The sequence below is a fragment of the Monodelphis domestica genome, chromosome 6 (genome assembly GCF_027887165.1).
Source record: "Monodelphis domestica isolate mMonDom1 chromosome 6, mMonDom1.pri, whole genome shotgun sequence".
In the NCBI taxonomy this organism is placed as follows: domain Eukaryota; kingdom Metazoa; phylum Chordata; class Mammalia; order Didelphimorphia; family Didelphidae; genus Monodelphis; species Monodelphis domestica.
In genome coordinates, this window is record NC_077232.1 from 124,348,790 (window position 1) to 124,372,899 (window position 24,110).

Genomic DNA, 24,110 nt, shown 5'->3' on the forward strand with positions numbered 1-24,110 from the left:
AATATTTCAGATATATTCTTATGCATTTTCTTTAAGTTGTTACTTCTTGTTCTTCTATATCGGTAGTAACATTATGGGTATAATGTAGTTTTACATGTGAAGCATGATACCATGGATCTTTCCCAGATACTTTGACCAATGTGGGAGTAACCATAATCACATCTAGAGGACCTATCCATCTTGGTTCTGTAGGTGTTTCTCTATTAAAATTTTTCACATATACTTCATCTCCCTGTTTTATTTTGTGCAATGAGAAATCCAATGGTACCCTTTGTACTAATAATCCTAGCTTCCTTAGTTCTTCCAGCCTATTTTTTATTTCAACTAGGTACTGATGAAGTAAACATTTCCTTTTTAGCATAGACAAATATGCAATCCTACCATGCCATAATGGTTGACCATATAACATCTCGAATGGGGATACATGCAAGTCACCTCTGGGTCTTGTTTTAGAGGAAACAATGCTAATGGAATAACATTTGTCCATTTTGAGTGGGTTTCTGAATAGTCTTCCTATTAATGTTTTTAATTCTTTATTCATTCATTCAACTTGGCCTGAACTCTGTGGCCTATATACATCATGGAAACTGCTTTTAATACCCAGGTTCTTATATATTCCTTGCAAACTTTGAGAAGTTAAATGACTCCCTCTATCCGAGTCTATGATATCAGGAATGCCATACCTAGGAATTATGTCTTTCAGTAAAGATCTCACTACTATGGCTGTGTCACTTTTCTTGGCTGGATATGCTTCAACCCATCTTGTCAGTCTACCCACAATAACCAATGTATATTTGAATCCTTTGTCTTTAGGCATGTTTATGTAGTCTATTTGTAGACATTGGAAAGGCATATAACTTAAAGGTTTGCCTCCCAATGCTGTCCTTAAAGTGTCCTTGATTAAATTTCCTACATACGTCACATGCCTGACAAATTCTAATGGAATTTGTTGTAATCCCTGGGGCCATCCAGTATCTTTGTACTGCATATAAAATAGATTGCACTCCAGAATGACCTTTGGGATGAATTACATTGCATAGATGTTGGTATAATTTTCTGGGAAGAATTGGTTTTCCTCCTTGAGCTACCCAAATGCCTTTAACTAACTTAGCCTCAAGCTGTTCTTTCCATGACTGAATCTCATCCCCATGGAAAGCTTTGGTAAGATCATGCCTTTCTACCAGGGAAAGACTCAGTACATGGTAGGGACCAAATATAGCTACATATTTTGCTGTTATATCTTCTTTTTTTATTTCCAAGGGATATCCTATCCTTTCCATGAGTATGCATCTTGCAATGGATCATGGCCAACTCTTTTGGAAATTCTATAGCTTTTATGAGACTGTTAATAAGTGTATCATATGCAATTGGTTTTCCAGCTGATGTTATGAAACCTCTGTTCTTCCAAATAAATCTGGTGGCATGTATCATGGAAAAAAGATAAGCAAAATCAGTAAATATATTTGCTCTTTTTCCTTTTGCCATTTCCAGGGCTTCAATCAAAGCTTTTAACTCAGCACACTGGACACTAACATGACTTGGTAATGATGCATGCCAAAGCATTTTGTCATTATTTACTACAGCTGCCCCTGTGACCCTCTGTCCTCCATAGATTTGTGAGGATCCATCAGTGTATAACTCCATATCAGGATCACTAAGAGGTGTGTCTTTAAGACCTTCTCTAGTCTTATACATCATTTCCACCCTTTGGTTACAATCATGCAGTGGTTCTTCACCTAATGGCAATTCTGGAATCAAAGTTATTGGATTCACTGGTACACACCTATGAAGGTTTATGTCATCATTACCCAGCAAAATGATTTCATACTGAGATATTCTTGTATTTGTAAAAGTATGCTAATTCTGTGATCATAATAGGTTTTCAATCTGATGTGCAGAATACACATGTAACTTGCATCTCAGTACAATATCATTTGCTTTCTTCACCATGAGAAGAGTTGCAACAATGCTTCTCAGGCAGTGTACCATTCCTCGTGCAACCAGATCTAGGATAGAACTGTAAAATGCAATAGGTCTTAAATTCAACCCAAATTATTGTGCCAACATCCCTGAAGTGATGCCCTTACTTTGAAATATGGGAATATGGGAATACCCTATGATACCCTATGATATACTGTCTTGAAAAACCAACAACCCCTAGGAATGCTCTGAGTTGTTTCTTGGTACTAGGGATACACCTATCCATTTGCTTGCAATTTTCCTGGTACCCTTTTCCAGGATAAATCCAAAATATTCTACTTTTGGAAGTACCTGTTGAATCTGCTTCTTAGAGACCTTGTGTCCTCTCTTATAAAACTCTATCAATAGTCTTTTTGAATCTTCCAAGTATGTCTTTGGATCTGGTGATGCTAAAGGTAAATCATCCACATACTGCACTAAAGTGCACTAAGTTGCTGTGTTTGAAACTGATATTTGCTAGATCTCTATGAAGTAGTTGGCAAAATATAGAGACTGATTCGTAACATCCTTGAACAAGCCTCATGTAGCATAGCTGATTTTGTCCCTGTTAGAAAGCGAAAATCTTTTGGAGTCAGGGTGCAATGGTATGGTGAAATATGCATTGCTCAAATCTATCACTGTGTGCCACAGGGCATCTGGTGGAATCTGTGTGATAATATCATTTGGAGAAGGTGTCACTGTGTACGTTTTCTTTATCAAGTTGTTCACTGTCCTAAGATCCTGTACAAATCTCCAGCATTGTGTCTCATCTGCATTTAGCTTGTTCTTCTTAATAAATAAAATTGGACTATTAAATTCAGACATTGTAATGCCATGGGCAAAGTCCACCCTTGCTCATGACTCCAGGGTTTCCCGACAGGTGGTGAATGATCAGTCAAACTGAAGACAGCTTAATCATTAAGGCCATGGGACTGCTTTGCATCTTATAGCTGCTCCGCCATACCCAGGCCAGTGTTTATTTTTATACCCATTTTCTTGACACACAGATACATTACCTAACACACATGTTCAAAGAGAGATAATTGGAAAAGTGATACATTAACTTTTTTTTTAAACCCTTACCTTCCGTCTTGGAGTCAATACTATGTATTGGCTCCAAGGCAGAAGAGTGGTAAGGGCTAGACAATGGGGGTCAAGTGACTTGCCCAGGGTCACACAGCTGGGAAGTGTCTGAGGATAGATTTGAACCTAGGACCTCCCATCTCTAGGCCTAGATCTCAATCCCCTGAGCCACCCAGCTGCCCCCAATACATTAACTTTTAACAAATCACTTGATTAACATTCTATATTCTTGTTTTATGATTACAGACAGAATAAAAGGTTGCACACAAGATAAATGATTTTGTCACAGGTGGCTTAATTTTCGCATTACCCTGTGAGAAGTTTTGAGCTTACAATCAAGAAAATTACTTATTACTTTTAATAAAATGGAATAATTAATCAACAGTTCTTAAAAGACAATTCAACAGACTTCCAGGTAAACATGGCTGCAATCTAGACATGAATCGCTTCCTCTCCCTGGCACCTAATGAAATAGACTACCTCAAAAGAGCATAAAAATCACCTTTGGAAGAATGGAGGGACTCTCCAGGACCCCACAGAAATGAAGGTATGTGGGGTTTGAATATTTCCACACTATAAGAAGGAGGAAAAGCTTGCACAAAAACGTGAACTGAGCCACCCCCCCAAACCAGAGTAAGGTATCAGAGCTCTCAGTGGGACAGTGAGTGAGTGAGTGAGGAATGTCTCTGTCGGGGGTGGGGGGGGGAACACCAGGGTCCCTGGGATCTAAAGACTGCTAGGAAATGACCTCTCAGGGAAGTTTCATGAAATGAAACAGTGCAGGAAGAATCCTGCACTGAGTACTGGGGTGGCCTCGCTGAACACAGGGGCAGTTGCACAGAGCACAGGGGCCTTCACTCTAAGAAACCTCAGAGGCTGGGAAAAACTAGTCTGAGGCAACCTAAATTCACAGAAAACCTGCCCATATCACCCAGACCCCATACCAAAAAGGAAAGGGGAATAAAACCACCAAAGGAATGGCTCACACAACCCAAAATAAAGCCTCCAAGAAGAAAGGGAAAAATGTGACTTGAAAATTTTATGGAGGGAGTACCCAAAGAAATGAAGAGAAAGAGGATGAAATCCAAACAAAATCAAAACATGCCTCCCAAAATGGAAATTATCCACAAGCTCTGGATGAACTCAAATTGCAGCTTATCCAAAAGATGGAAACCTTCTGGAAAGAAAAATGGGAGAAAGGGATCAGCAGTCTGATATACAAGACTTCACAATTGGAGAATGAGCTGGAAGCATCTAATAGAAGGGCAGACAAAGCTGAAAAGCAAAACCAGTCCCTAACAACCAGAATTAAGCAACTGGAAGACAGTGAGCTTGCAAAACAGCAAGAATTAATAAAGCAAAGCCAAAAAATTAATGAATTAGGAGAAAACATAAAATATCTCACTGAAAAGGTCACAGACCAGGAAAACAGAGGGAGAAGAGACAATGTGAGAATTATTGGTCTGCTCGAAAAACCAGAGAAAAACAAAAACCTTGATGCTATACTACAGGAGATTATAGAAGACAATTGCCCACATGTTCTGGAGAAAGGGGGCAAAATAGAAATAGAAAGGATTCATAGAACACCCTCTATACTAAATCCCCAAAAGACAACCCCCAGGAATATAATCACCAAATTCAAAGCTTCCAAGAAAAGGAGAAAATCCTACAAAAAGCCAAGAAGAAGAACTTCAGATATAGGGGGGCTCCCATAAGGATCACACATGACTTAGCGGCTAACACACTAAGAGACCACAAAGCATGGAACATGATATTTAGAAAGGCAAGAGAGCTGAGTCTCCAACCAAGAATCAACTACCCAGCAAAACTGACTATATACTTCCAGGGGAAAGTATGGGCATTCAACAAAGTAGAAGATTTCCAAACATTTGCTAAGAAAAGACCAGAACTTAGTGGAAATTTTAACATCCAGTCATAGAAAGCAAGACTATCAGAGAGATGCAAATCAAAACAACTCTGAGGTATTACCTCACACCTAGCAGATTGGCTAACATGACAGCTATGGAAAGTAATGAATGCTGGAGGGGATATGGCAAAGTGGGGACAGTAATTCATTGCTGATGGTGTTGTGAATTGATCTAACCATTCTGGAGGGCTATTTGCAACTATGCCCAAAGGGAGATAAAAGACTGTCTGCCTTTTGATCTAGCCAGAGCACTGCTGGGTTTGTACCCCAAAGAAATAATAAGGAAAAAGACTTGTACAAGAATATTCATAGCTGTGCTCTTTATGGTAGGAAAAAAAAACGGAAAATGAGGGCATGTTCTTCCATTGGGGAATGGCTGAACAAATTGTGGTATATGTTGGTGATGGAATACTATTGTGCTAAAAGACATAATAAAGTGGAGGAATTCCATGGAGTCTGGAACAACCTCCAGGAAGTGATGCAGAGTGAAAGGAGCAGAACAAGGAAATCATTATACACAGAGACTGATACACTGTGGTACAATCGAAGGTAATGGACTTCTCCATTAGGGTCAATGCAATGTCCCTGAACAATCTGCAGGGATCTAAAAAACACTATCCACAAGCTGAGGATAAACTGTGGGAGTAAAAACACCGATGAAAAGCAACTGCTTGACTACAGGGGTGGAGGGGACATGATTGAGGAGAGACTCTAAATGAACACTAATGCAAATACCAACAACATGGAAATGGGTTCGAATCAAGAATACATGTGATACCCAGTGGAATCGCGTGTCGGCTATAGGAGAGGTGGTTGGGGGGGGGAGGGAAGAAAAGAAAATGATCTTTGTTTCCAATGAATAATGGTTGAAAATGACCAAATAAAATAATGTTTAATATATATATATATATATATACCCAGCAAAAATAAAAATAATAACAATAATATCAGAACATGAAGAATTTATTTTAATAAATATTTATTTCAATAAATTTTTAAAAAAGACAATTCAACAATTATACCATTGAGGTTGTAAAAAATAGAGTCGAATACAGGACTACAATCCCCACGAGCCTTTGCTCCACTTCCCCAGGATGCCTTGTAATCTCACCTGGGCCGAGATTGAGAAGGTATTTAAGCTGATTCAAAGGCTTTTGAGGGTCTCTCTCGCGCTTGGACTTCCGTTTTGAGGCAGATGTGGCTTTTTTTCATAATGTAGGTGAGGTTGTGTCTAGGCCTCTCTATGGCCTGGACACGTGTTGCTTATCCTGTATTTTCTTTAATCCTTAATCTTCAATAAACCTCTAAAAAATATAATACTCCTTGCAGAGAGAAACTAATTTCTACCTGCCTCAGTCTCCCCATATTTCCTAAATTTTAATCTTTACAGATGGCGACCACTAGATTGGATGAGAACTTCTCAAAAATTTTTTAACCCAGAGAATTTTTTTTAAAAGCCATGATTCTCCAAGATGCTCTTTAGAAAACCATCTTGATCAGTTCCTGCCTGCGGCCTGCTCTGGCTCCTGCTTCTGCTCCTGGCCTGTCACCTGATGGCTCCTGGCCCGACCCACCCCAACTGTCTGTCTCTCACCTATCTTGCCTCTGACCCAGAAGGCTCATCACCCCAGCCCCAGACCCAGGAGCGTGACCCCAGGCGGCTCATCACCCAGATCCTTGGAGCAGATTGCTGAGGACTCATTGAGACCAGCTGGTAACAGTATTGGCCACATGGGTGGAGGGGAGAGAAGAGAGGGAAAGGAGAACGGGCAATTTTTCCTTAGGCTAAGCCTCCATGTGGATGGGGGTATTGGCCACAGGGGTATCAGAGCAGGGGAAAGAGAGACTAGAGAGAAGAAACAGATCTTTTCAAACAGAAACCTAAAAAGCAATGGGTTTAAAAGGATACCTTTTGACTGTTCTGGTAATAGCATTAACTTCACCTGCGTGTCAGGGAGAAGATTCAACTAACTTTGAAGGGGAAAATGGGTGGCCCAGCAAACTGGAAACCAGGCCCAGAGATGGGAGGTCTCTAATTAAAATCTGGCCTCAGATACTCCCCATCTATAGGGCCCTGGATGGGTCCCTTGAACCCCATTGCCTAGCTGTTACTACTCTGCCTTCGGACAATCGACATTTAAATGGAAAACCCCCAAGGAACTTTGAAGAGACTAAAGGCTATATCTTGAGGCATTTCAAACTCCAATGGTTTCTAAAAAATCTCTGTATTCTATTGCATTTTTTGTTATGGTTTAACTTTGTGATTTTAAGTTCACATATTACTGGATTCAATATTATTCTGCTTGAACTGAAGGTTGATTGAATTTATTTTGAATGTACTGAGTTTTTAAATTCTGTTGTTTTTCCCCCTATAACTGTGCTGAAAATATTGTTGTGAATAAGCCCATATATGAAAAACCAGCCTTTCTATTTTGACTTTGTAAATTATCACATAGATGGACTTCAGAACTGGTTATAATTGTATTAACAACCTTGGAAAATTTAATGTGCTAAATATCTCAAATGGTTTTAAGGGTTTTTTAAATATGATTTTTGGATTTTTTTAACAATCTGGTTATTTTTGCCTGCCCTAAGTCCCATTAGCTGAAGTGAAATACATTTTATAACCCTCAACCTTCCCACATGTGAATGGAAGTTGGGCAATTATTCTCAGGGCATTTGTATCCCTAAAAGCCTCCAAAAGGAGCACCCCTTTATTTATGCTCTTCAGCTCACTGTTTTACTTCTACCAGAATGATATATAGATTTCTTGATTATGTTCTTAACCCAAGATGAGTTTTACTTTGTTTTAAAAAATATGTTTAAATACCAAGGTTGAAGGATTGCTATGTTTGTAAAAATTGTGACAAATGTCCATCAATCCATAGGTTTTAAATGTCATACAACTTATGTGAAATATGAAAGTGTGTTTGTTTGCTATTGTAATTAATTGGGCTATTGAGAATTTTGGGGATTTTGATAACTACATATTTGCACTACTGTATTTTTAAAAATGAAAAATTGTTAATCTTGTTCAATTCATTTGCCTTCTACTCACAGTGATCATGGCCAAATATTAAGAGGAAATGGATCTCATTTTTGGTGAGAAAGTCTTGCATTTTATATTTTCTTCACTGACACAGAGTGTCAATGATTATAAGCTATATTTTTGAATTTTAAAGCTCTTTTATTAATATATATTTTCTTACATGTGCAATATACTTTTTCAGTTTTTTTATTATTTTTTCTCTCCTTTTTATATTTGAAGCACATGTCACCAGCATTAAATTTTTCTTTAACTTTGTGACTTTTCAGTGCTACAAGTTTGAAATACATTTGCTAATGCATGCCCTAAAAGGCTTGTGACTATAAAAACGATGCCACTGATTATTTAAATAAATTATGGGACTTTGCTTAATGATTCTGTCTGATTCCAGGACAAGACAACAGAGCCATTGCATAGAGCCCAAGAAAAGCCAATCCAGGATGGATTGATGCACTTCTAGGCCAATACATAGGTCTTGAACCTAGTGTGAAGACTCGAGGTTACTGTGTTTAACATGTGTTAAGACATAGGCTTTCCTTGTGTCCACACTCACTCTGAAGATACTCACAGACGAGTATCCCCAAAACCTTGGCTCCTACTTGGCTCATATAATCTGGTCCCCTTTTCTGCCTTCCATAGTGTGCTACCTTTCTGTAGTCCTGGCTACTGACTGGGTAAATGCATCATTACTTAGATCATTTTGATTGGGCCCTGATTGAAGGACCTGTTATACATTTATTTTTATTTTACCTGGAATTTTTACACATAAGACTTTGATAGTCTATATTTTCATCCAGAGATTTTTCTTTTCTTTTTGATTTTTCTGATGTCTTTTTAATATCTCTTGCCAATTTATTCATATACCTCAGCCATGCATCCCTAAGTGATCCCGGTTTTTTAATCACCCTCTTAATGGGGGGAATGTAAAAAACTATTATTTAAATTGCAAAGTTTAAATTCCTTTTGAGAAGAATTTTAGGTAAAGAAGATGCTGCTTCCCTGAATCCAGAAACTGAACTGTTGGAGAAGCCATCATGAAGAAGCCTCCAGACCACAAGCTGCACAAAAATGAACGTTGGGTGTGGTTAATGAACATTTATTTGCATGCATACTTTCATGCCAAAGGGGACTGCCCCCTAACTGGCTTTCTGTCAATGCGTCCAGTAATTATTGGTTATATTCTTTTCTTTCTCTTATCCTCAAATTATTGTAATCTTTAAATTGATTATGTTTCCATGATCCTTTGGAAAAAAATTAATTTTTTCAAATGATCACACAAGGGAATGTAAAAAATAGAGTTGAATACAGGACTACAATCCCCACGAGCCTTTGCTCCACTTCCCCAGGATGCCTTGTAATCTCACCTGGTCCGAGATTGAGAAGGTATTTAAGCTGATTCAAAGGCTTTTGAGGGTCTCTCTCGCGCTTGGACTTCCATTTTGAGGCAGATGTGGCTTTTTTTCATAATGTAGGTGAGGTTGTGTCTAGGCCTCTCTATGGCCTGGACACGTGTCGCTTATCCTGTATTTTCTTTAATCCTTAATCTTCAATAAACCTCTAAAAAAATATAATACTCCTTGCAGAGAGAAACTAATTTCTACCTGCCTCAGTCTCCCCATATTTTCTAAATTTTAATCTTTACAAGGTTGAGGTGTACTGGGAACACAATTCAAATTTAGACTGATTATTTCTCAGGGTTTTTACTGGGGAGTTCCTGAGTTACTGATTTGTGTAATCAAGTCACTGAAGCATATTGAAGCTTGATGTACTTGTACTTATTGTATGGGCCTCTATGATTGATTTGTGTGCTGGCTTCATGAGAATAGGTTTCTGTGAGTGGGAAAGTTTGGGGCTTGGCTTGTAGCTATGGTTTCAGTGGGGATTAGGTACCTAAGTAAAAGTTAACACATGATAGTCTTTTGGGATAGGGTCTGAGAATCTGATCTTTTGGTGATGTTTTAGAGAATTAGGGCATAGGTATTTTGCTCTTCTTCTGAGATTAGGGGGAATAATAATCATGTCAAGTCCATAGGTAAGGGGAATTAATGAGAGAGGTCATGTAAGGGGGACTGAGTGGGCAATACCATCTTGCCAAGGGCCTCTCTGTGGCCTTTTTAGCTACCATACATGACTCTGTCAAGGCGTCATGGCCTGATGGCTCCCAGCACTATAGGTCTTAAAATGCCTTGTTCTAACAAGCTGTTGATAATTGGTGTTATGCCTTCTTTTACTTCTTGCTCAATTTGTATTGAGGTATCTTAGGAGGTACACCATCCCTGACTTCACACAGGTGCAACTGTCTTAAAAATGGGAGGTTAATTTGTATTCGAGGGGGCTGGCACACAACTGATTTTTTTCTACCCACATCATTGTGATGTTTAGCAAAAACCCCTTGTAGAATGTCATTTTGTATTTTGTAAAATGATGTTAAAGTTTGTATCTGTTCAGGCTTTTCCTCCAATTGCTCCAGATAGAGCAATGGATAATGTTTTAAAGAATGTTTGAAGAAATGCAGGTATATATTCCCTAACTGTTCACATTTCAGGGTTGCCCTGATCTTACATAAAAATCATGTCCTAAAAGGTTATCTGGACATGCAGAAATTAAGAGGAATGTATGATCAATGGTGAGAGGACCTATCTTAATCATTGTGCTTTTAAGCTCTGGGACTTCTTGTATTTCTCTAGTAGCTCCAGCCACTGAAATCATACCCCCTATAGTGGTATCTCCTGGGAATGTCTTTAGGACTGATTTTGAAGCACCAGTATCCATGAGAGCTTTGTATTATTTCTTCCCCACCTTAATCCATACATGTGGTTCTGGTTTTTCTATGGATATTGAATAAATTTTCAATTTGTCACTTTGCACTGGACTTTCATCCTCTGCCATTTGTATGGTTGATCCAGTTAAATTTTCTTGGTTTAATTCATTTCCTGACTGATCTGATATTTGCATGCCCCCAAAGCTTGAGACTATAAAAATGATGCCACTGATTGTTTAAAAAAGAATTATGGGACTTTCCTTAATGATTCTGTCTGATTCTAGGACAAGAGAATACAAAAAGAGCCATTGCACAGTGCCAAAGAAGCATAAAGCTAAACTGCATAGTGACTGTCAAGCACAAGGTCAAAGAGACCAACCAATCCCAATGGGATTCATGAGAATTATGAAGATATACAAGAGGACTTGAACTTGTTTGGGGTTCGAGGTTGTGACTTTTTAACATGTGTTAAAGGCAGGTCTTCCTTGTCCCACATTCTACCAAGTATCTCAAATTTGGCTCTTACCTAGCTCCTATAATCTAATCCCTTTTCTGTCTTTCATGGTTAGTCCTGGCTACTGATTGGGTAAATGCATACTTGGTTAAATCATTTTAATTGGGCCATGATTCAAGGAACTGTTATGGATTTATTTTTCCTTTACTTAAAATTTTTACACATAAGACTTTGATAGTCTATATTTCTTTCAGAAATTATCTTTTTTATTTTTATTTTTTTATATTTTTGATTTCTCTTGCCAATTGTTTCATATACCTCATAACTCATCCATGCATCCCCAAGTGATCTCTGTGTTTTTTCACACCCTCTTAAGGGGGGAATGTATTATTATTATTATTTTAAATTGAAAATTTTAAATTTTTTTGAGAGTAATTTTAGGATAAGAAACATGCTACCTCTCCAAATCCAGAAAATGAACTTTTCTTAGAAGGCACCATGAAGATGCCTCCACAGACCACAAGCTACATCAAGAAGATCCAGAATGACCTTTGGGAGTGGTTGATTGAACTGAAGGTTGATTAAACATTTAATCTGAATGTATACTCTAATGCCAAAAGGGTATTGCCCCCAAATGGCTTTTTGTCAATGGGCCTAGCAATTATTGGTTTTGTTCTCTTTTCCTCTTCTCCTCAAATTATTACAATTTCAAAGTTGGTACATTTACAAGACCCACTATAGAGACTAGTCTTCCGTGGGCTTCAGGGGGGGATGTATGATTGAAAATCTGTTACCCTATTTGTGTTTTCCCAATACTTTGAATATGATTATCAATATCAACTGTATTTTCAGCTACAATTCCCTTTAGATTTGAATTTTCCCAGTTGTTTTGTATAGGAAAAATTTTCAGCTTCGGGGTTCAAGTTGAATATTTTCTTTAAGAAAGTCTATACCAAATAGCTCTTTGAAGTTTCAATTGGTCCAAATGGGGTTACAAAAAGATTATTTACATTGTTTATAGCCCCTATAGATATATCTTCTATAGTAACCTTAGTGTGTGCATTTATTTGGTTATTTTGTTGCAGGGAATTGAAATTTTGTTTTACTGTTTATTCCATTAACTTATGATTTTGTTTATGCAAGTTTTCATGAATTTTCTTTCTCTTCATTTCAATTCCTGAATCTAATCTGCATTCAAATAAATTTTATAGATATGTTTTTATCTGTTCTTTGCTTTTCTCTTGACTGGTTACTATGCCCCTTTTATATGAATCTCCAATATCAGCTTGTATCTATGCTACCATGTGTTTAATTTCTGTATCTAACTCTTTTACTTGTCTCAGCCTCTCACTTAAGGTTTGTTTTGGTTTTTCATCATAACTTCTCACAGACCCAATAAATTCCCTTTTGGGTACCACCCATATATTTTATTTTCTCTTTATATTTTTATATCTCCCTTCTGCAAATTCTTCATTATTTGTCACACCATGCCGTTACTTTCTGCCAATCCCTTGTTTATTTCTTTTTTTAAATTAATTTATTTAGTCAATTTAGAATATTATTCCTTGGTTACAAGAATAAAATTATTTCCCTTCCTCCCCTCACCCCATGCTTCCCACAGCCAACATACAATTTCTTTGGGTATTACATGTGTCTTTGATCAAAACTTATTTCCATGTTGTTCATGTTTGCATTAGGATGTTCATTTAGAGTCTACATCTCCAACCATATCCCTTTGAACCATGTACTCAAAGAGTTATTTTTCTTCTGTGTTTCTATTCCCACAGTTTTTCCTCAGAATGTGGATGTTTTTTTTTTTCTCATAGATTCCTCCAAGTTGTTCAGGATCACTGCATTGCCACTAATGAAGAAGTCCATTATATTTGATTATACCACAGTTTATCCTGGTTTTGGATTCAGTACCATATTTGTGTCATAAAAGGAATTTGGTAGAATTCCTTCTTTGCTTATTCTATCAAATAGTTTGTGTAATATTGGGATTAGTTGTTCTTTGAAGGTTTGATAGAATTCATTTGTGACTCCATATGGACCTGGGGAGTATTTTTAGGGAGTTATTTGATGGCTTGTTCAATTTCATTTCTTTTTCTGATATGGGGTTGTTTAGGTAGTCTATTTCTCCCTCTTTTAGTCTTGGCAATTTTTTTTTGTAAATATTCATCCATATCACCTAGGTTGGCATATTTATTGCCATATAATTGGGCATAATTTTTAATTTCCTCTTCATTAGAGGTGAGTTCCCCCATTTCATCTTGGATACTATCAATTTGTCTTTCTTCTTTCCTTTTTTAAATTAGATTGACCAGTACTTTGTCTATTTTATTTTTTTCAAAGTACCAGCTTCTAGTCTTATTTATTAAATCAATAGTTCTTTGACTTTCAATTTTATTAATTTCAGCTATGATTTTTAGGATATCTAATTTAGTCTTCATTTGAGGATTTTTAATTTGTTCACTTTCTAGTTTTTTTAATTTGCATGCCCAATTCATTGACCTCTGCCCTCTCTAGTTTGTTAATATATGAACTCAAGGATATGAATTTCCCCCTGAATACTGCTTTGGCTGCATCCCATAGATTTTGAAAGGATGTCTCATCATTGTCATTTTTTTTCAGTGAGATTATTAATTGTTTCTATGATTTGTTCTTCAACTAACCAATTTTGGAGAATCTCATTGTTTAATTTCCAATTAATTTTTTATTTGCTTCTCCATGTACCCTTTCTAATTATTATTTTAATTGCATTGTGATCTGAGAATGTTGCATTCATTACTATGAGCCCCATGTTACCTTAACGGTGGGTAACACCTATTATGATTGTCTTTTGGACACTGGAGCTTCCAGGTCTGTATTAAAGAGTATACCTGATTTACATTTCTATTCCATTGGTTCAGAGAATGTAATTGGAGTGTCAGGGATACCCCAAAGAGTTAAAAATCTTTCCACTAGAATGGTGTCTGTAGGACCCATAGAAGTACAACATTCCTTCCTTTTGATGCCTGACTCCCCTTTAAATTTGCTGGGGAGGGACCTTCTATGCAAACTCAGAGCCACAATAACTTGCTCCCCAGATGGTTCCTTATCATTGGAAGTATCTGAGGAATCTTTAAAATTACTTCCCGTACTTCTCTCAGAGAGTCAGGAGGGGAAAGACTATCCACCTTTGTAATATCTGCAGATATACCTGAGTCTCGCTCCACATCTTCTTCTGATGTAGGCTTACTTAAGTCAGTTGTTCCTGTGCAGATAAAAACTAAATCTAGCCCATCTTCTTCCATTCCTCAGTATCCCCTCTCAAAAGAGGAAATTGAGGGCATTACCCTAGTAATAAACTAATTAATTGCACAGGGAATAATAATCCCTTGTAAATCTGAATAAATTCACCCATCCTGACCATTAAAAAACCAAAAACAGGGCCTGATGTCAAGCACCTCTATAGATTCGTACAGGATTTGAGGGCTATGAACAATCATGTTATAAAGAGACACTGTCGTTTCCAACATACATATGATTATTTCGTCTATTCCTAGCACAGCTACATACTTTGCAGTAGTGGACTTGTGCTCAGCCTTTTTTTTTCCATACCCATACATGAGAACTCCAGGCATATCTTTTCTTTCACCTGGAAGGGTTTCAGAATAACATGGAGTTGTCTGCCACAAGGGTTCGTGGAAAGCCCAAGTTTATTTGCACAAATTTTGAGCCAAGACACAGATAATATAACATTTAAAAGCAGTAAATTAATCAAATACATAGATGATCTACTATTGGCTTCAACAGATGCAGAAGCATGTCAGGAAGATAGTAAACACCTACTTTTGGAACTACACAAAAGAGGACATAAAATCTCAAAGAATAAAGTTCAGTGGTGTCTCCCTAAAGTAGAATATTTGGGGTTCATCCTGACTATTTCTCCCAAACGAATTGAACATATTCAAAATTTAAGAGCTCCTACCACTAAGAAACAGTTGAGATTAATTTTAGGAGCAACAGGGTTTTGTAGACAATGGATTCCTTGCTATGGGGAAATTACTAAAACCCTTATAGCACTAACAAGGGATTTGGTCCCTAAACCACTTAAATTAGAGCCAGAATACCTGTCAGCTCTATCAGATTTAAAACAGGCTATCCTGTCTTCCCTTGCTCTAGGCATCCCAGATTACACAAGCCATTTACTTTTTATGTACATGAGCGACAAGGGGTAGCATCAGGTGATTTAACTCAAACTTTGGGGCCTTCTCAGCACCCAATTGCTTATTATTCTGCCCAAATGGACCCAGTAGCATCAGGAGCACCACCATATCTTAGGGGAGTAGCTGTTACAACCTTATTAGTGACAAAAACTGTTGATCTAGTATTGGGATGCCCATTAACAATTATGTGCCCTCATGAGGTAGAAGCATTGTTGTTAAGGAATATAACACTGGCATTCTTGGATCAGCAAATTACAAGGTATGAAATAACCTTGTTAAATAGCGAAAACATCAGCTTGAAAAGCTGTATAACTCTTAACCTTGCCACCTTGCTTCCAGATTTACCAACTTCAGGAGAACCATTATACAGTGTGAAACATTAGTATCCATGGCAGAAAAGCCTCGAGATAATCTCTTGGACACTCCCTTAGACAATCCAGATCTTTTCTTATTTACTTATGGTTTTTCTTTTATGGGGGATGGCAAATGCTACACTGGAGCTGCTGTAGACACAGAATTTGCCACTGAGTGGTCAGCTTCACTGCCCTCTAATATTAGTTCTCAAGGTGCAGAACTCATAGCTCTGAAACATGCCTGTATAATTGCCAAGGATAAAAAGGAAAGAAGCTTGCTAACTTCTAAATCCAGAAAATGAACTGTTGCAGAAAGATCCCAGAAAACCTACACTACATCAAGAAGATCCAGAACAAACTTTGGGTGTGGTTGATTGAACTGAAGTTTGATTGAACATTTATTTGAATGTATACTCTTATGACAAAAGAGGACTGCCCCCTGATTGGTTTTTGTCAAGGTGCCCAGCAAACATTGGTTTTCCTATCTTTATTCTATTTCAGTTTTCTATCTAACTATTGTAATTTCTTCTTAGAAGGTGAAATTATGTATGCACCAGCAATTAGACATTTTTGAGGTGCAGGATGATTATGTTTAGTGATCAGTTGGGGAAACTAGTCTCCCAATCATCATTAGGGGGCATTGTGAACTTTAGATTACTCCACCCTACTTAGTCTAACAAAAACAGGAATGTCTACACCCATACTTAAGGATTAAGGATTTAGGAGGATGGCCTATGACAGATATGTGCCAGTAAATGACAAATCATAAACAATTGACAGACCCCTTGGCTGTCCTAAGTCAAGCTAAAGCTACCATTGGTACCTGTGACACACAGGAAAGTGATGTAAAAACCATCTATATATTTTGCATCACTTTCTCTGGTCTCTTTCCACAGAGAAGTGGCTCTGGTGGCAGCTTGCTGGGCATTCAGCATCTTGGTGTGGTGGCAGCTATTGTCCAGGGTTGGCGATGAGTTTTCCTTGATACTATACTGGGGGAAGCTTAGTAGCCTAGTTCAGGTGAGGCATCTTCACTCATCTCTCTCAGACTTTGGGTTGATTCTTTTCTCCTTTACCTTCCAAACACTATCCTCTTAGAAAAGTCTCTAATCTTCTTCAAAGACCTCGTGGTGGAGGTCTTTGAACTCCCCCTGGCAGAGGTCAGGCAGGATAATTCCTATACCCTCTATCTCTCTCTTCTCCTTAATTCCTTCCCTCTATATTAATTAAAATCACCATAAATTTCCAAACTGACTTGGGTATTTTATTTGGGATTATCTCTGGCAACCAAATTAATTTAGATTAGGTCACAACTCTAAAATTATCCTTACACAACTGTGTGCTCTCCCTGGATTCCTGGATCAAGATGTCTGATTCTAAGTAGTGGCTGCCTCAGTGCTCCTTCTCAAGATGGCTGCCCTACCCAGGGAACTCCAACTGTCAACAGATGGCAGTTGGCAAGGCTTCTGTCAGACCTCTAGGGTGCCACTTAGTAATAAAGGGTTTTTTATGTGGGGAGAGAGAAGAGGGAGAGAATGGAGTCTTCCCTCCCTCAAGGCCAGAACAAAGAGAGGGGGAGTTGATATTGGTTTTGGGTCAAGAGGTAGAAGGAGGGTGAGTATTCTTTCCCCTTTTCACTCCTCTCTAGTTATGGCTCCTCACTAAGCCTGCCTGTCCATTCCCCACTGCCAGACTCTTTCTAAATAGCAAACTTATTGTTATGAGAGAGAGAGAGAGAGAGAGAGAGAGAGAGAGAGAGAGAGAGAGAGATCACTTCTCTTCCCCCTCAGCTATCACTGCCCTTCATTTAGTCTTGAATCAGCTAAAGTTTGGTAATAAGTTTATTCTAAACAACAGGGATGAAGAATGAGGTTGAAATGGCTGGTAGATTGGGGCCAGGAGGGAATAGGGAAGAAGGGATCCCTAGCTAGCTAAACTCTTCCCCTCGAAGTTAGGCAACCCAGATTTGGTGGCCTGAGCTCCTGAGAGGTTCAGAGTGTTAAAACCTGGCTTTTTGGCACAGCACAGCAGGTGTCTCAAGTCAAGGTGAAAGGGAAATTTTGATAAGTTTTCTTGTGGACTCCTTTTCTCTCCAGGTCTCTGTCCACTCATTGGTTGGGGAGGATTGTGATCAAGTTCAGGGAAAAAAGATTTCTGGGATTGGGATCCAGTCAAAAGTGGACCTACTCCTTGGCAGTCTCACAGAGAAAGAGAGAGAGAGAGAGAGAGAGAGAGAGAGAGAGAGAGAGAGAGAGAGAGAGAGAGAGCGCAGACCAAATGACTTTCTGGGTTGTTCCCTTTCTCAAGGTTCGACACCTTCTCAGCCCATCCCACTGCCCCCCTACTGCTGATGGAATCTTTGATGTATCTCCAGGCTTTTTCATTTCAAGAGTCTCTGGATTTTTCTCTCTCACACTATCTCTATTCCTATCTTACAAATATCCCTTTTTGTTTTGTGCATTTTGTCACCCAGACAACACACCTGGGTTAAACAAGTTACTTACCACTATTTTTCTTAGCACTACATTTCTATTTACCTATTTTCTACATCCCACCTCCAAAAAAAAATCTCTTTCCTCCTATTTCTTATTCTTAACTTATCTAGCTACCTAAGTCTATTATAAGCTGGTATTTCTGGGCAAAGAGTCAGGGTAGGTCTATCTTAGTTACAGGGAGTTGATATAATTGAATAAAATGTTTTGGACTAACATACAGAAATGCATGCTCCACAGATAATGGACCTAAAGTAATCATTTTGGTTGTAATTTTGCTATTCTCTGGGGTTTACAGGATCCATTATCACCAGAAGATCACAAATCTGGTCTCCAATAGTTACAGACACAAATGGTTCTGTACTATTTGATGGTTGAAATGTTTTTAATACTAGTACTAGCACAGTAACATCAGTACAAAGCTCAGTCATTTCCTGTCCATCCAAATTTACATCTGCTTGAATTGTATGATATTCCCAGGATTTCACATCTTTAATACCATCATCAGCTTTTTCACTACTCTCATTGGTCTTTATAATCTCTACCTTGGTATCATTGTTCTCATTTATAATCATATTATCATTATCCAATTTACATTCTTCTCTATTTTCCATTATTACATAATCATTATAATTTTCAGCTCAGTTTACATTAAAATTTTCTTTTTTCTTACAATTATTAACACTAATTATCTTTTATTTCAATCACATTATTTATAAATTCATTAACCTTATCTCCCTTACATTCAATTCCATTTAATTCCAATCCATTTTCCCTTGTTTTTTTTAAATACCTGAGAACCCTGTTTACACCTTCATAATGAACATGCCCTTTTGTTCTGATCACCCTTATGCTCACTAACTACTCAATTGTTTGGGGGTCTCACTCCTGATTTTGCCCACTCTTGCATAGTGTTAAAATCAAGTGCTTGAGCTCTCTACAGCAAGCATTAAGACAATTAATTAGTATTTCTTTACTTATAATTATTGTTATTGCAATTATTATTATACTGTCTATTATATCCATTAGTCTGATTCAATTGCCTAGAAAATTGCCCTCTGAATCTACATTCCTTCACAAAATGTCCTACAAGATTATATAAGAAGCATCTTTGAGGTTCAGATCTCCTTTCTCTTGGCCTGTACTGGTTGTTTGGTTGCACAGATCTAAGTGTTTGTTGCCACTGCCTTTATTTCCTTTATTTCATTGTCCCTTGCTTTATTTTAAGCATCTCTTAATTTCTTTTTTCAAATCCTCAATTATTATATCCCTGTTTTCATATCTATCATCATTATCCATGTATAAATAAGTTGCTTTTCTCCTTAATTCTTCCAAACCCATCTCTTCCCACTCTAGGCAATTAAAAAAAAACTTTATCTTAGGACATGCATTTTTACAAAGTCTCTTGATGTGTGTAATTGTTTCATCCACTAACACATCAAGGCCTAAAATTATTTCAGCAGCACCTGTTATTTTCTCTAAAAAATTAGTTGGTTATTCATTCTGTTTTCGCTTAATGTTCTCAAATTTCAACCAAGCATTAGGGCTTTTGGCACATCTTTTCATTACATCAATGACTGACCTCCTGGCTTGTTTCATCCTTATATAATCAGGGGATGAATTCATATCCACACCTTCAAAATCCTGTGGCCATGGGGTCAAAGATGGATCATTTCTGCTTTCCTCTATGAATTGAATCCTTTGTCTTTTGGTTAATAATACTTTCATCAGTAGGAAAAAACAATCAATGTAGTCAGGGTCAAAGATCTGTATTGCCCTCTGAAATTCCTTTACCACTTTATTAGGTTCATTGGAAAAGCTTGGTGTTCTACATCTGATCATTTCCAAATCCTCAAGAGTAAACAATTTTGAGTTTTAACTTTATATACTTCCTCTTGTGTAATTACAGGTATATCTCTTAGAAGAAACAACAATGCTTGGTTTTTATTACATTCAGTATTCTCCCTTTCTAATATAGACATTTTCTTAATATTTCCTTCATTATTTTCCTTATCTATAGCATTATCCTTGAAATCATTCAAAACACCATTATTAAAAATCATTCTCTCCTTCTTGTTCCATTACTTCTATCTTATCTTTCATTGCCATAATCTTCTGCCTCATTTCTGAATCTTTTTTCATCCATAAAACAGTTGCCCTTAGTTTATAACTGTAATAGAGATGTATTGGTGGTAAAGAACCAGAAAGGGAGAATGGAGTGCTTTCTGTCTGTAATGGAGGGGTTGATTGGATGATATTAATGAGAGATAGAATGGAACCCCTCCAATTAAGGGCAAGGGATATGAGGAGTAGATGTTATTTGTTCCAGGAGGTAGAAAGAGGGGGGAGATAGGTTTATTCCCTCCTACATTCCTTCAGAAATGTCTCCTTACTAAACCTTCCCTTTCCCTTTCTTCTAATAACGGTAATGATTTGAAATATTCTTCTTCCCTAGTGGAAAAGAGAGAAATCAGTTTCTCTCCCCTCAGCTAAGCTAGTGTTCTTCACTCACACTGGAGTCTGGATGATGTAAAGATTAAAATTTAGGGGAGACTGAGGCAGGTAGAAATTAGTTTCTCTCTGCAAGGAGTATTATATTTTTAGAGGTTTATTAAAGATTAAGGATTTAAGAATATACAAGTAATAAAAAACACGTGCCTAGGCCAGAGGCCTAGACAAGATAACATTACAAAAACAGGCCCCAAAAGCCTATGCAATCAGCTTAAATCCCTTCTCGATCTTGCCCACCTCAGAATTCCATGAGATTACAAAGCATTCTGGGTAAGTGGAGCAAAGGCTTGTGGGGATTGAAGTCCAGAGTTTGAGTCTAGTTTTTACATTCCCCCTTTTGAGCATTTGAAAAAAAAAATTAATTTTTTCCCCAAAGGATCATGAAAACATAATCAATTTAAAGATTACAATAATTTGAGGATAAGAGGGGAAAAAAGAACAAAACCAATAACTTCTGGACGAATTGACAAAAAGCCAGTTAGGGGGCAGTCCCCTTTGGCATGAAAATATACATACAAATAAATGTTCAATCAGCCACATCCAAAGTTCAATTTTGTGCAACTTGTGGTCTGGAGGCTTCTTCATGGTGGCTTCTCCAACAGTTCAGTTCTGGATTCAGAGAGGTAGCATCTTCTTTACCTAAAATTCTTCTCAAAAGGAATTTAAACTTTGCAATTTAAATAATGATATTTTTTACATTCCCCCCATTAAGAGGGTGATTGACAAATACAGAATCACTTAGGGATGCATGGCTGAGGTATGAGGTATATGAATCAATTGGCAAGAGAAATTTAAAAAAAAAGCATCAGAAAAATCCAAAAGAAAAGAAAAAATTTCTGGATGAAAATATAGACTATCAAAGTCTTATGTGTAAAAATTCAACGTAAAAGAAAAATAAATCTATAGCAGGTCCTTCAATCAGGGCCCAATCAAAATGGTCTAAGCAATGATGCATTTTCCCAGTCAATAGCCAGGACTACAGAAAGGTAGGACACTATGAAAGGCAGAAAAGGGGACCAGATTATATGAGCCAAGGTTTCGGGGATATTCGTCTGTGAGTATCTTCAGAGTGAGTGTGGACACAAGGAAAGCCTATGTCGTAACAACATGTTAAACACAGTAACCTCGAGTCTTCACACTAGATTCAAGACCTTTGTATTGGCCTAGAAGTGCATCAATCCATCCTGGATTGACTTTTCTTGGGCTCTGTGCAATGGCTCTGTTGTGTATATCTTGTCCTGGAATCAGACAGAATCATTAAGCAAAGTCCCATAATTTTTTTTAAATAATTAGTGGCATCATTTTTATAGTCACAAGCTTTTTAGGGTATGCATTAGCAAATGTATCTTAAACTTGTAGTACTGAAAAATCAAATGGCTAAAGAAAATCTTAATACTGGTGACATGTGCTTCAAATATAAAAAGGAGAGAAAAAATAATAAAAAAAACTGAAAAAGTATATTGCACATGCAAGAAAAATATAATTATTTTTAATAGTAGTCAGAATTTCCCTCCTTCTCAGAGGTTCAGGTTGGGTGAACCCTGATCTTATCATGGCTGAGCAATGTCCAGACTCAGAGTGTCAAAAGGGTGTGATATATCTTGAAAACTGCTTTTTACTTCTTTCAGTACATTAAAATGAACAATATAGCAGAATAATATTGAATCCAGTAATATATGAACTTAAAATCACAAAGTTAAACCTTAAACAAAACAATCAGGAAAAATGCAATAGAATACAGAGATTTTTATAAACCATTGGAGTCTGAAATGCCTTAAAATCATAACCTCCAGTCTTTAAAGTTCCTTAGGTGTGTGTTTTTTGTTTTTGTTTTCTTTTAATTAATTATCCATTTAAATGTCTATTGTCCAAAGGCAGAGTGGTAAGGGCTAAGCAATGGGGGTTAAGGGCCCCACAGCTGGGAAGTATCTGAGGCCAGATTTCAACCCAGGACCACATGTCTTCAGGTCTGGCTCCCAGATCATTGAGCCACCCATTTCCCCCTTCAAAGTTAAAGTTGAATCTTTGGGCTGAATCTTCTCCCTGACAGGCAGGTGAAGTCAATGAAATTACCAGAAGAGTCAAAAGGTATCCTTTTAAATAGCCCATTGCTTTTTAGGTTTCTGTTTGAAAAGTCTGTTTCTTCTCTCTCCCTTTCTCTCTCCCCTGCTATGATCCCTCCTCCTGCCCCATTCCACGTGGAGCCCAGGCCGCCCACGTGGTCAATACCCCCGTTTGTTAGTTACCAGCTGGTAGAAATGAGTAATCTGCTCCAAGGCTAGAGTTTTTTGGGCAGGCAGGCAGGTCACCAGGTGATTGCAATCTTGGTTGAATCAGGTGGGCCAGATGAGCTAGCGAAAGACCACTGGGGGTGGGCAGGGCCGGGAGCCAGAGTACCAGGTGAGGATGATGGGGCTGCAGGCAGGAAGTGACGTGCGGAGCAGGGTGGGGTAGGCAGCAAACACAACAGGTCTGGAGCCTGTGAGCTATCTAATGGCTGGAACGAGCAGCAGCTTTGCGAGGGTAAAAAAACCTCGGCCAGAGAAATGTGGCTCAAAAAAATTTCTAGGCACTAGCTATTAAAACTGAACTAAAGATCAGAAAAAAAAATCAGAAGAGCAAAGGAGCAAAGGCTTGTGGGGTCCAGAGTTCGAGTCTATTTTTTACAATAGTAGATAACAGTTTTTATTTTAATAATTAAATGGGTCGGGGTTAAACAGGAAAAATGGCTACAGGGTTTTGGGGTTTAGGGGAAAGAGGTCCTTGTCTAAGTTTCCTTTCCCTCCTTCTCAGAGGTTCAGGTTGGGTGAACCCTGATCTTATCATGGCTGAGCAATGTCCAGACTCAGAGTGTCAAAAGGGTGTGATATATCTTGAAAACTGCTTTTTACTTCTTTCAGGTTCCTGCCACCTCTCTTTGGGGATATTTGAGGGGATGATAGTTAGGTTCAAATAGGGATCAAATTCAGTGCTCAGGAACTAGTCTCCAACCAGACCAGCTCCTTTGCCTTCTCAAGACTGAGAGACCCATCTGTTTTCCTCCTGGAATCTCTTCTTCAGGATTCCAAGCCCTTTTCCCCATCCCCCTGCTGTGGATGGAAACCTTTGCAGTTCTTCCAGTCTCTGTTAAATCAAGTCTCTGGATCCTTCCTCTATCACACCTCTCAAAGTAAGGCAAAGGAGGGGTATCTGTTATTAAGACTGACTAGGAAGGAGAAGGAAGGTGAGTCTGTTTGTTTCCCCCTTCAGCCTTCCCTGATTATGGCCCCTCACCTATTTTGACAGGTTACTCCCCTCTATCACTTTGTTGCTGTTC

General features: G+C 38.0%; 1 long non-coding RNA gene across 1 annotated transcript in view; it reads left to right on the top strand.

The window, feature by feature from the left end:
- LOC130455049 (uncharacterized) overlaps positions 1-5,760 on the top strand; it is a 71,680-nt gene extending 65,920 nt beyond the window's left edge. The window contains exon 3 of the long non-coding RNA XR_008912852.1: positions 1,492-5,760. This is a non-coding gene — a long non-coding RNA (uncharacterized LOC130455049). The remainder of the gene's footprint in view (positions 1-1,491) is intronic.
- Positions 5,761-24,110: the final 18,350 nt, after the last annotated feature.